Source organism: Amblyraja radiata, chromosome 3 (genome assembly GCF_010909765.2).
Source record: "Amblyraja radiata isolate CabotCenter1 chromosome 3, sAmbRad1.1.pri, whole genome shotgun sequence".
Lineage (NCBI taxonomy): Eukaryota > Metazoa > Chordata > Chondrichthyes > Rajiformes > Rajidae > Amblyraja > Amblyraja radiata.
This window is the reverse complement of record NC_045958.1, coordinates 38181036-38195955: the sequence shown is the minus strand read 5'-3', so window position 1 is coordinate 38195955 and position 14920 is coordinate 38181036.

Below are 14920 nucleotides of genomic sequence, written 5' to 3'. Positions count from 1 at the left end.
AGAATAAAGTCCCCATCGAATAGCTTGCAAAATGAGTGTTGTTTTCACTCTGCACACATGCTTTTTTAATCATTGTAATACGGTGTAATTGGAACTCTTTCACAATTGAGAGAATGAATTTGAGAGCTGCAGATGTCATTGTTTATATCGTTTGGTTTACAATTGTTGTCTCACGCACCTAAGTAATATTTGACTGTTTTTTGTACAACACTTTAAATGAGCAGACTTTTCAAGCAATATCAACTTAAAGAAAACACTATTGATGAATATTTAATTGTGTTCCCAGGCCAAGTAATCCTTATGGACATCTCTGGAGTGCCACGCTAGCTCCTCGACAGAATGCTTGCATGGGGTCACCGAACCAGAGATGTCATAAGCTGGGCTTGTATACTCTGGAATTTAGAAGGATGAGAGGGTATCTTATTGAAACATAAGATTATTAAGGGTTTGGACACGCAAGAGGCAGAAAACATGTTCCCGATGTTGGGGGAGTCCAGAACCAGGGGCCACAGTTTAAGAATAAGGGGTAAGCCATTTAGAATGGAGTTGAGGAAACACTTTTTCACACAGAGAGTTGTGAGTCTGTGGAATTCTCTGCCTCAGAGGGAGGTGGAGGCCGGTTCTTTGGATACTTTCAAGAAAGAGCTAGATAGGGCTCTTGAAGATAGCGGAGTCAGGAGATATGGGGAGAAGGCAGGAACGGGGTACTGAATGTGGATGATCAGCCATGATCACATTGAATGGTGGTGCTGGCTTGAAGGGCCGAATGGCCTACTCCTGCACCTATTGTCTATTGTCTATTGTCTCCCCGTGACCGCATGGGTTTTCTCCGAGGTCTTTGGTTTCCTCCCACACTCCAAAGACATACAGGTATGTTGGAAGTGTAGGAAAGAACTGCAGATGTTGGTTTATATCGAAGGTAGACACAAAATACTGGAGTAACTCAGCGGGGCAGGCAGCATCTCTGGAGAGAAGGAATGGGTGACGTTTCGGGTCAACACCCTTCTTCAGACTGATGTCAGGGGAGTGGGCAGGCCAGAGATAGAATGTAGTCGGAGACAGTAAGACTGGTGGGAGAACTGGGAAGGAGGAGGGATGGAGAGAGAGGGAAAGCAAGGGCTATCAGAAGTTAGAGAAGTGAATGTTCATACCGCTGGGGTGTAAGGTACCCAAGCGAAATATGAGGTGCTGTTCCTCCAATTTGCGCTGGGCCTCACTCAGACAATGGAGGAGGCCCAGGACAGAAAGGTCAGATTTGGAATGGGAGGGGGAGTTAAAGTGCTGAGCAACCAGGAGTTCAGGTAGGTTAAGGCGGACTGTGCGGAGGTGTTTAGCAAAACGATCGCCGAGCCTGCGCTTGGTCTCGGTGATGTACAGATGTTGACACCTGGAACAGGGGATATAGTAGATGAGGTTGGAGGAGGTGCAAATGAACTTCTGCCTCACCTGGAAAGACCATTGGGGTCCTTGAATGCAGTCAAGGGGGGAGGTAAAGAGACAGGAGGTGCATCTCCTGCGGTTGCAGGGGAAAGTACCTGGGGAGGGGGTGGTTTGGGTGGGAAGGGATGAGTTGACCAGGAATTTGCGGAAGGAACATTCTCTGCAGAAAGCAGAAAGGGATGGATATGGGAAGATGTGACCAGTAGTGGAACCCCATTGGAGATGGCGAATGAGTTGGAGGATTATATGCTGTATGCGTCAGCTGATGGGGTGGAAGGTGAGGACAAGGAGGACTCTGTCCTTGTTGCGAATGGGGGGAGGGGTGCAAGAGCGGCTGCGGGATATCGAGGAGACCCTAGTGAGAGCCTCATCTATAATGGAAGAGGGGAACCGCCGTTTCCTAAAGAATGAGGACATCCCCAATGATCTAGTATGGAAAACCTCATCCTGGGCGCAGATGCAGTGTAAACGGAGGAATTGGGAGTAGGGGATAGAGTTTTTACAGGAAGCAGGGTGGGAAGAAGTGTAGTCCAGATAGCTACTGTATGGGAGTCAGTAGGTTTGTAGATGTCGGTCAACAGTCTGTCTACAGGTATGTAGGTTAATTGGCTTGGTGTATATGTACATTGTCCCTAGTGTGTATAGGATAATGTTAATGTGCGGGGATTGTTGATCGGTGCGGACTCGGTGGACCAAAAGGGCCTGTTTCCGCGCTGTATCTCTAAACTAAACTAAACTAAAGAATATGTATCCACATCCTAGTTGTTCAACTCGCTATCAAGCTTGATAACTTAATATTAATCACCATGAACTATTGACACTGAATTACAGATTAACCGCTAGAATTGAATCCAGAATGATTATCAGAGTGATTCACATGATATGAGGTTATAGGATTGTCACCCCACATGCGAAAAGGAACCAGGTAGTTCCATTGATTCTGGATTTACACAATAGGACCTGATACAACTGAATCATACAGATTGTTAGTAATTGTATTTTTCATCATCGAATGCATTCTAACATCAGCAAATCTTCCACGTAAAAGTACAAATAATACATGACCTGAAGACATTATTATTCTGCTAAGCTCCATATTTTTTTAATTAATTATATTTTATTAATAAAGTTGTTTCATTATTTCTGCAGCTACACGAGCCATGGATATGTGAATAAATCAGAAGTTATGCATTTTACAAAATGATCCCTTTGAAACTTTAGTCCATATAAATAATCAACTCATAGCTCAAGTGAATTAAATCATCTAGATTGTTAGCGTCCACATATCACACCACCACATCTTTTGGGATTATGAATATTGCATTTAGGCCCTACATTTAATATACTCCATACTTAATTAATTATTCTGTAATCTAGCAATCTGGTATGCACATTTAATTATATAACTCTGGGTCTCAGGCCCCAGGCTGATGTATTCTTTTGAAGGGAGAAATTCAGTGGTTATTTAACAGTTGCAGCACTACTGGCATTGCTAATGTACAAGCTGTAGATATGGAGATTCATCAACCAAATGCCAGGAAGTACAAAATCTGCTCTCCCTTCATCATGAACACTACATCCTCCATCTCACATCAACACATTAAAACTCATTTGCCACTGCTCGTTGATGATAAGCCTGTGTCTCATCCCTGATGATACATGAAGCAATAATGGTGGGTGAAATATGGAATAGGAATTTATGCGTGAATGCCTGTGGAAGACAGAAGAAGGATTACTGAAGAAAATAATGTTCTGCACTTCAGAGGCTCAATCTCGTTACTTTTCTTGTATTAATTTATTCAGCTCCTGTGTAAAATGTGGCAAGATTGATAGTTCACAATAAATTGACACCATTCAATTAATATTTGTTAGTGTTACAAGAGAATGCCTGTTTATTCTGCATCTTTGCCGCAATTAAAATGTGTTTTCACACAGAATAATTTTCACTTTTTATGTGATCAGGAAATGTGTTGCTTCATTGCAAACTGTAATTCTCACTTTGCTCTCAGGGAAATGAGGGCTGAATCATAAGTACAAATATGATACTACTGTTCCAGATGTGATTTTTCAATCATTCTGACAGTATTCATATTCAGTGGTGCAGTTTATTGCATGTGCTTTGGCAAGAAATACATCCTTTCATTATTAATTCAGTTCATGTGGCTTAATTGGGCAAGACAAGAGTGAATTTGACAAACATCACAGCAGCAGAAAAGGCAATCACTCTTTCGAGATGGAACTTTGTTTGATGTCTTACTGTGTAATTCATTTATGCTCCTTAGGAGACACGTGACCTGAATATTAATCTGCCAATGATTGGCTTTTCGTCTTATGGTCACATGGCCTGCATATTAATCGGCCGCCACTTTGTTTCGCTGCTGTTATGCAACCCCGTGTTTGACTGTCAAGGTAATATAGGCAGATAAGTGGGCTCTTGATGAGCACTTGACAGAACTTCACAGAAAATTAAAGCCTTAAAATAGCATGAGAAAGCCTTGTCAAATCAAGCATGATTATCACCAAACGCTTAAGGAATTCATCATCTGCATAAAATTAATATACTTCAGAGCAGACATGGCTGGCAGTCACTGGGGACTCATCAAATTTTTATTTATATGTGTTCACCAAATCACATTAATTCTGAGAGTTAAAACTCACTGAGGATGAAGGTTATTTTCTGTTCAATCTAATTTATCTGTGACAATAATCATTACTAATAATGTGTCAAATTGAATCGTAGCCAGTTTTGTATGCTTGCTGATTTGGAGAGGAGTGCGAAGCCAGCCCAGGGCAATTAACCATTGGCATATCTGTACAATGCTGAGAGCAGCAAAGTTGCACAGTTGAAAATTCAAGTGTGCTAGACATATTTAAAGATTGTTTTTGATTATATCCACCTGGGTATTGTAGATACTTTACTGACTGATGTAATTGTACAATAGAACAAAATAAAACGTTCCTGCCCATATTCACCTTAAGTTAACAAATTTAGTCATCCTGATAACCATGACCACAAGGTTCAAGTCTGAAAACAATGACCACAAGGTTCAAGAATAGCTTCTTCCCAACAACCTTCAGACTCTTGAACAACATTAACCAGGTCTTACACAACAGAAACCTGAACTATGAACTATGGGCTCTCTTTGGTTGCACTCAGGACTTCAGGGGCTTTTTTTGAACTCTTATTGGGGTTATTATTTTATTATTTTTCTTTGTTATATATGTGCTATTGTGTTTACAGGCCTATAAATCTGCTGCAAGTAAGAATTTCATCATTCTGTTGTCACTACATATGACAATTAAGCACTCATAGAGTCATAGATTAATACAGTGTGGAAACAGGCCCTTCGGCCCAACTCGCCCACACCGGCCAACAATGTCACAGCTACCCTAGTGCCACTTGCCTGTGCCTGGTCTATAACTCTCCACACCTGTGCTATCCATGTACCTGTACCTGTTTCTTAAACAATAGGATAGTCCCAGCCTCAACTACGTCCTCTGGCAGCTTGTTCCATACACCCACCACCCTCTGTGTGAAAACGTTACCCCTCGGATTGCTATTAAATCCCTTAACCTTGAACGTGTGTCCTCTGGTCATCGATTCCCCTACTCTGGGTAAAAGACTGTGCATCTACCCGATCTATTCCTCTCATGATTGTGTATACCTATATAAGATCTTCCCTCATTCTCCTGCGTTCCATGGAATAGAGACCCAGCCTACTCAACCTCTTCCTATAGCTCACACCCTCTATTCCTGGCAACATCCTCGTAAATCTTTTCTGAACCCTTTCAAGCTTGACAATATCTTTCCTATAACATGGTGCCCAGAGCTGAACACAATATTCTAAATGCGGTCTCACCAACGTCTTATACAACTGCAACATGATCTCCCAACATCTATACTCAATACTCTGACTGATGAAGGCCAAAGTGCCAAAAGCCTTTTTGACCACCTTATCTACCTGTGACTCGACCTTCACGGAGCCATCCACCTGTACTCCTAGATCCCTCTGCTCTACAACACTACCCAGAGGCCTACCATTTACTGTGTATGTCCTGCCCTTGTTCAACGTCCCAAAATGCAACACCTCACACTTCTCTGTATTAAATTCCATCAAACAATTTATCCAGATCCTGCTGCAATCGTTCACAACCATCTTCACTATCTGCAAAACCACTAACTTTTGTATCATCAGCTAACTTGCTAATCTTGCCCTGTATGTTCTCATCCAAATCATTGATGTAGATGACAAACAGTAACGGGTCCCGCACCGAATCCTGTGGCACACCACTGGTCACAGGCCTCCATTCTGAGAAGCAACCTTCCACCATCATCCTGTGCTTCCTTCCATGGAACCAATTTGCTATCCATTCAGCTATCTCTCCTTGGATCCCATGAGATCTAACCTTCCAGAGCAGCCTACCATGATGCACCTTGTCGAACGCCTTACTCATGGCTCTTTATTCTTGAAGATAAGGGAGAAGCGAAGGCCACCATCAGAATAATTGACCATTACAGCACAGACCATGTTCTATTGAATCTTCATACACTTTCTTAACAAGTACACTACATTTGCTACCATCCATTCTATTGGCACCTCCCACACATCTCGGAAAGAAAAGGCACTAGAAGAACAATGATTTGGAAGTATCATAGGTTATTATCAAGCAGTACCTTGGACTTGATGATAGTGCATTATATGGTTTGTAGGATCCTTGGAAATGTCCTCCCCACCCCCTTCTATCTCCTAACCCCACCCATAGGATCAGCTACTGATACAAGGTCATATCAATCAGGCAGAGTGTGATAAGGGGAGCAAATTTAAAAAATGGAGAAATAAAGTCAGGTGGTACAAACAGGATAGCTGTAAAGCAAAAAGGAACAGATTTGTTGAAAATCCTTCATGAATTGCATTTTTATAGTCGGTTTATTGAATGGGTGTTTGAGGTTTTTCCTTATGACTCATCTTTATCTTTGCATGCGAATGGAGTGGAAAAGTAACTTCTGACTTACAAAGGCTGACCATAAAAACTTGGAAATTGAATGAGGATGTCAGAGAGGTGAGAGGATAACAGACTGATAGCGAGTGACTTCATCTAGTGAAGCCATCCTTATTAACTTGCAGCTTTGGACAATCATGAGTACATACTTTTCTCTGGACATGTTACTGTTCTTACTGTTCCATGCCCTCCTTTCTTTACCTGGGTGATTTATTTTTAGTAGGACCTTTTTGATATGTAGATCCTAGTGATTATATGTCTACAGCTTGTGAGTCGATAACTTCAGTGATACCTAACTCAAACGGTTCCCAACCCAAAGTAATTCATAAGTTCATAAGTTCATAAGTGATAGGAGCAGAATTAGGCCATTCAGCCCATCAAGTCTACTCCACCTTTCAATCATGGCTGATCTATCTCTACCTCCTATCCCCATTCTTCTGCCTTCTCCCCATAACCCCTGACACCTGTACTAATCAAGAATCTATCTATCTCTGCCTTAAAAATATCCATTGACGGCCTCCACAGGCCCCTGTGGTAATGAATTCTACAGATTCACCACCCTCTGACTAATGACTGCATGGCCTACTGACTCATTTGAAATGTCAATGGGTGGAAAATTTAAGCCAAAATCTAGCCACATAAGAACTCAAATTTATTTAAAATTTGCACGATGGGAATATATATTTTAAGCTTATATTTCATTTCAGAAAAAAGGTTCTGACACTTCATTGTTCAATTTCTTCCACAGGTATAATTTTAACTGTTACAGTGTTCAAACCATCTGTCCGCACATTCCAATAATCTTCATAAGCTCCTTTCTGGGCAAACCACATTAGTCATAGAATCACACAGCACAGAAACAGGCCCTTCAGCCAAGCCATACATGCCGATCTAGATGCCTCATTCAACCTAGTCCCATTTGCCCGTATTAGGCCTATAACCCTCTTTTCTATTCTATCTTTTCCATTCTATAATCTTTTCTATCCACAGTACCTGTCCAAGTATCTTTTAAATGTAGTTGCAGTACCTGCCTCAACTATCTCCTCTGGCAGCTTGAAAGAAAAAGTTACTCCTCAGATTCCTATTAAATGTTGCCTCTCGCACCATGAACCTGTATCCTCTGGCTCTTGATTCCCTTATCCTGGGCTAAAGACCTTGTGTATGCACCTTATCTATTCCCCTCATGATTGTGTACACCTCAATAAGATCACCCCTCAGCCTCCTGCTCATCAAGGAATAAAGTTCTAGCCTGTCCAACCTCTCCCAATGGCTCTCAAATCCTGGCAACATCCTGGTTTGCAGGTTAATTGACTTCTGTAAATTGTCTCTAATGTGGAGGATAGGACTTGTGCAAGGGTGAACGTTGGTCGGCATGGACAGGGTGGGACAAAGGGACTGTTTCTACATTGGATCTCTAAAGATTGAGGAACTTGGGACATTTAATGGAGGTGTGTCGAGAACAGTTTGTATTATGGTCACGGGGGTGCTTGACATCCTTATGGGCCTGTCCCACTTGCCGATTTTTTAGGCAACTGCTGGCGACTGTCATAGCGGGTCGCCGAAAAACGGCGACAACCTACGTCATCCAGGCGACAATCTATGACAGCACCTACGTCAGGAGAAGTCAAGCTATGCTCATTGGCGTCAAACCATCTGTCGCCAAAAACATGTTGTAAATTTAGCGGCGACCAGAAAGACGCTACGACTTTTTGCGTGACTGAGGAGACTACTCCCGGCGACCTCTGGCGAACATGTGGCACAAACTAGTCGCCTGTAGATGCCTAAAACATCACCAAAATGGGACAGGCCCATAATATGAAGATAAATAAATCTGATCAAGTATATCCGAGGACACTGTAGGTAGTCAGAGAAAAAAACCCAACAGTAGCCCTGGCTGAGATATATGAATCCTCATTAGACATGAGGAGGTGTCAGAAGACTGGTGAGTAGCAAATGTTGTGCCTCTAATTAAGAAGGGCTGCAAGGAAAAGACTGGGAACTATAGACCAGTGAGCTTAGCATCTGCGGTAGGCAAGTGTAGACTTCAGACTTTACTTTAGAGAAACAGCGCAGAAATAGGCCCCTTCAGCCCACCGAGTCTGCACCGGCCAGTAATCACCCCATATGCCAGCACCATCCCACACACTAGGGACAATTTACAATTTTACCAAAACCTACAAACCTGCACGACTTTGGAGTGTGGGAGTAAACCAGAGCACCTGGAGAAAAAGTACACAGTCACAGGGAGAACATACAAACTCCATACACACAGCACCCGCAGTCAGAATAGCAACCGGGTCTCCGTTGCTGTAAGACAGCAACTCTATCACCTCGCCACTGTGCAGGAGTTACTGGAGAGGTTTCTGAGAGATAAGGTATACTTGCATTTGGACAGACAGCGGCTGATTAGGAATGGTCAGCATGTTTTCTTCTTATGTCTAAGTTTAATGTATTCATGGTGAGAAACACATTTCCACAGTGAAAAGAGAGCTGAGCACAAACTGCAACAATAGTTCTACGTCAATTCTGAACAATACTAACAAAAGCGTTAGGAAGGCAAAGAAACACCAGCCTTCAGCAGCAGCACGCCAGATTGATTCTTTAATATGCGATCGGCCTCAGAGATATCTTGCGACATCTCTTATTGCTACTGATATAGTGTTGGTAATTATTTGAGGCAGGTGTAAGGAAGAAATAAGAAGGAATATTATAAAAGATTTGACCTCACTAACCCTATTAACCCTTTCAAGTCGGATTTCTGGAAGAGGGGATTACTTTTTGGAAGTTACTTTTAAGCCCAAATGCTATCTGGTGGAATTAACGCAATATACTTTAAGAATGCACTTCTTCCCGTTTACTGGTCCAATTACTTCCCAAAGCAGGCTGTACGTCAATGGAGCATCGCAGACTGTATTTTGGTATTTTCAGATCTCTGTGATATGTTTGCTTGTCCTGCCCTGGCTTTAATGGAGGTGAGCTGGGCTCCTTTGTCAATGTGGTTCATTGGTGGAACGATGTGAGGCTCTATACTGTGTGATTACATAAATGCACTAAAAAGACATCTCAGATTGTGTGCTTAGCTGTTGCAGTGCTTTGGAGCTCGACATTGCTTATTGCTAAATTCTTTGGAACCAGTTCCGAAAAAGTGCCTTCAAGCATTAAATGTCAAATGGCTGGTATGATCGCTCCTCCTTGTAGAACCTCAGGCTGAGCCACTCTCTCCTTCTCTTCTTTATACTGGCACTGTTACTCTTTCTCTGCAGCTTTGTGACTGTGCTGCACCCTTTGTTCTCATTCAAGCTATTTCTTTTCCATCCACATCAAACTGGCATTAGCTAAGAAATTACAGGCCAGTGTTCCTGCTCCTGACCAATGTCCAAATGCCCTTCCATGAATTGTAGACATTGGACTCAAGAAGGACATGCCTGGGTTTCACATGCTGCAGCAGCCAAGCACTCATTGTCAAGATTTACAAAGTGAATATAGAGTCATACAGCATAGAAACTGGGCCTTCAGCCCAATTTGTCCATGCTGACTAAGATGACCCATTCAAGCTCTGCCATTTTCCCACATTTGGCCCATATCCCTCTAAACTTTTCCTATCCGTGTACACGTCCAAATGTATTTTTTAAATTTGTCATTGTACCTGCCTCAACTACCACTCTGGCAACTTATTCCATATACCCACCACCCTCAGTATAAAAACGTGGTTCCTAATATTCTATCCCCTTTCACCTTACATCTATGCTCTCCAGTCTTTGATTCTCCTACCGTATGAAAAAGATTCTGTGTATTCAACCTATCTCCGCCACTCATGATTTTATTCACCTCTATAAGATCATGCCTCAGCCTCCTGTTCTACAAGAAATAAAGTCCAAGCCTGTCCAATCTCTCCTTATAGTTCAGGCCAAGTCTGAGCTTTATCCTCGTAAATCTGCTCTGCCATGTTTCCAGCTTAATGGCATCTTTCCTATGGCAGGGTGACCAAAACTGAACACAATACTCAAAATCTGGCCTCACCAACATTTTGTACAACTGTAACATAACATCCCAACTTCTATAAAATGGGGCACTAAGTGCTGGAGTAACTCAGTGGGTCAGGGAGCATCTCTGGAGAACATGGATAGTTTAGTTTAGTCTCGACCCAAAACGTCGCCCACTCCTTCTCTCCTGCATGAACTATCATTATAAAAATAATCACTATCACTGCAACAATTTAAAATAATTCTGCAAGAATTACATGCTGTATGACTGATGTCTAGGTTATCTGTGACTTATTGGCTTATGTCTGACTATAATACAAATCTTTATTTAGACAGACTGATGTAATAGATTAGACACTGGCCTTTAATCTCTGGCACCTGGGTCTAGATTCAATGCAGGCTAAAGGGATGAAAGTATCTGTTAGCCATAAGCATTCAACAAGAGGTAAGATTGGGCAGTCTGTTTAAAATCTGATGCAAAATGCAGAAGGGAAGATGGCATGATAAATGATGAACTATCAGATGAACATTCTATAAAGTTGGCAAAGATGGAGGGAATTTAATTCTGTAACTGCCTTCACATTGCGTCATCTATTTGCATTTAGATGATAACACTTGTGCCTGGTGTATTCTGGCCATGGTGCCAACGTGGACAGATGGGCAGTAATCTATGCTGCCTGGTAGAACATGTGCTTGTCACTAGGACTGAGGTGATGATCTTCAAATTCTCACTTGATCTTATAGAGGTGTACAAAATCATGAGAGGAATAGATCGGGCCGAGTCTCTTGCCCAGAGTAAAGGAATCGGGAACCAGAGAAGATAGGTTTAAGGTGAGAGGTGAAAGATTTTAATAGGAACCTGAGGGGTCACATTTTCGCACATAGTGTGGTGGGTGTATGAAACGAGCTGCCGGAAGAAGTAGTTGAGGCAGGGACTATCGCAATGTTTAAGAAACATTTAGACAAGTACTGTACATGATTCAGTTATACATCCACAATGGTGGCCAGCTGAGTATTTTTCTTCCTTTACCAAAAAAAGATGTTGTAAAAGATTGGATAATATTTTGCAATATCAGAAATGAGATTGAATGAGCCTATGAATGAAGATTTACTTTGCTATTTACCTGCCATATTTCTTTTGGCACCACAATGTTTTAATAAGAGAAGAAAACGATGCTGGGAGGAAAATTATGAGAAAATGAACTTTGCCTTCGAATAATTATTTTTCATTCAAATGTGACAAAATCATTTACTTCATGGAAAATGTATTAAAATATGTTAATAAAGCTATTTAAAATTAAAATTAATCTCAGCACCAAGAACCTCTTTGAAATGTGTTAGCCGTCTACTTTTGTGGGATAATAAATTGCCTCATGGATGCTGGAAGGCAAAATCCAATCTGAGGTCCATTAACATGAATTATAGAATACTATTTGATTGGGAAATCTCCCCTGTTTGCTCCTCTGCCCCTAAAGGTGTAGACTGTAGCTGGGGTCGACTTCCACAAGCATAACTAATTCTTGTTCTTTTCCCAAGTGATTATACTTCAGAGGATAATTTAAGCATGATGTGGGGGTCAATTGGACCCAGCTGGGAGGGTGCAGTTGTTTTTCTGGGTGAGTGAGGGAATGGGTCTGCATTTATAATGGGGAGAGAAATCATGAAGCTGAGATCAGCATAACGTTTTTTCACCAGCTTTTGACACCAGCTTTTGGTTCTCACCTAGAAAACACCTAACAATGACAATAGACAATAGACGATAGGTGCAGGAGTAGGCCATTCAGCCCTTTGAGCCAGCACCGCCATTCAATGTGATCATGGCTGATCATCCCCAATCAGTACCCCATTCCTGCCTTCTCCCCACATCCCGCTATTTTTAAGAGCCCTATCTAGCTCGCTCTTGAAAGCATCCAGAGAACCTGCCTCCACCGCCCTCTGAGGCAGAGAATTCCACACCCACCACTCTCTGTGAGAAAAAGTGTTTCCTCCATTCTAAATGCCTTACTCCTTATTCTAAAAATAAATTCTTATGACCTGTTTCCTTTATCATTGTTACTTTTTTGCATATCTTTCATTCATTTGTTCTATATCTCCCTACATTCAAGGCATAAAATTTAGTGCTGGCCGAAGGTTTTGCCAGATGATGTGGGTGCTGAGGAGAAGAATATAGATTGGACTAAAGAGACTCTGGGCCTTCTTGTAGCAAGGTGAGCCGAGGTGGGATTGGAGCGGCAGTGTGGAGTACAACAGAAGAATGAATAAATAAAGAGGGGGCAGGGAGTTGGGTGGAGGGATGACGGATGGGAACAGTGGAAAAGTTGGGGACTGGAATGAAATTGGGTGGGGGAGAGGAAGGTTGAATGCGAGGAGAATTTATTGGATCTGGGCAAGTTGGGATGAGAGGAAGGGGAATTTGAGGGGAGGGGAATTCACTCCTGCTTTGTTAAGACCATGGAGCTTACAATTGAAAAAAAAACTTACCTTGAATCCTTCTGATCTGTGCACATCTCCAACTACCCTCAGTAATAATTAAAATCAACCTCTGGCTATCTATATACTATTCAATAGTTGAAAAAAATCTCAATAATAATTTAAGAAAACTGAAAACTATGAAGATAATTAGAAATTCATTCAGCTCGTAAAGCTACAGGGTGCTAAATATCCATTACTTACGCCATCAGTACAGTGAGTGCTATTAACTTTGAATCTGTTGGAATACCAAAGTCCGGACAGGTGAGCGGGCTGAGGTTAGTGGTGGGTGGAGATGTATTGCTTGGCAGCATCTCACTTACATGGAAGCATGGACACATATCACACCGGGTATCTCGTCTTTATCTATGCAGAGAGATTAGGAAAGATTAGGAAAGAAAACATCAAACCTTAGCCATGGGAGATATGTGAAGTTGTATAAATGGGGCAAGATCATCTGTCAATAGATGCAGATGTTTTTAAGTAAAGTTAACTATCTTTTCCTGACAAAGTATTCCACAACTCTATTACTTTTGGAGTGGCAATATTTGTCATGCTTTAAGATGGATTTTCTGACTATTTCTCAACATTTAACTATTAGCCTGAATCATTTTCAGTTCGTAATCATTGCCTGCACCCATTCTCAAGGCAAAATACATGATTTCTATGTTAAGAGAACAAAACTACGAAAGTGTTGCAAATCATCATCGGCGGTCACTCGAAACAAGTATGATTGTCCTCTTTTGGGAGGATGCCTGTGCGTGACTTTGTTTAACGTGGGGAAACTGGTGCACAGACAGCCACCACATGACTCTTGACAGATCTGGGTCAGGATCCAGTGGCATGGAGTCCAAGATGACGGGCAACCCTTTTCTGCTGCAGCCTTCATCCACCTTCCCAGCCATTGTGATGCTGAACTTAAGTCAGCCATCATCCTCCGCCTGTTCCACCGTTGAAGTCTTGGTTGGATTGCTCTTTGACAGGGACCTCCACCTCAACCTTACCACCATGGGTGGCCCTACCAGGAGCATAGCTCCAGACAGCATCACTCTCAGGATCTCAGGACCACATAAGCTTCTCCACCACAACAAGGTTTCAAATAGAATTTATGTACAGCCACCATTAGCTGTTTGGGACTCTTCATATCAACATTTCCAAGCATTTCTTCAAAGTCACAACTTTGAGACTGTGACCTGTTATTTTGCCATCCTGGTGTCTCCAGCATATTGTTCTGATTTTGCTTTCTTTTCCATATCATTAGACAATTCGATAATCTGTTTAGAAATTTCTTTGCATCTGATCTCATAGAAACATAGAAAATAGGTGGAGGAGTAGGCCATTCGACCCCAAGCCAGCACCGCCATTCAATATGATCATGGCTGATCGTCCAAAATCAGTACCCCGTTCCAGCTTTTTCTCCATGTACCTTGATTCCCTTAGCCCTAAGAGCTAAATCTAACTCTCTCTTGAAAATGTTGGGCCTCCATATCCCGCATTTCCCTTTAAATACACAGGCACCCCATTTCTTGCATTCTCTTTAAACTTACCGTGTTCAATGGAAAATGTGTTATGCTACACTTTTAATCTCTTATAAAAGAAAGTGAATTACAAGTGTGTGGTTGTATTAATGGAATCATAACTAATAGTCTGGAAAGTTGGCCAGTCCTGCACCGCCAAAATCCTGAGCATGCCAAATTAATGGAGCTTTACTGCAGTTTAGAGATACAGCGTGGAAACCGGTCCTTCGGCCCACCAGGTCCGCGTGATCAGCAATCACTTGCACATTAGTTCTATCCTACACTCTAGGGAAAATCGTACAGAAACCAATTCACCTACAAACCTGCATGTCTTTGGAATGTGGGAGGAAACTGGAGTACCGGAGAAACTACATGGTCACAGCGAGACTGTAGAAACTCCGCACAGATTTGTTATACTGATTGTATTGGGAAGGGTGATTATAGAGTGATGGGTTGTACATATGACTAAGATACTGTATAGTATACGAGGGTTTTTTCTTTTCTTTTAAT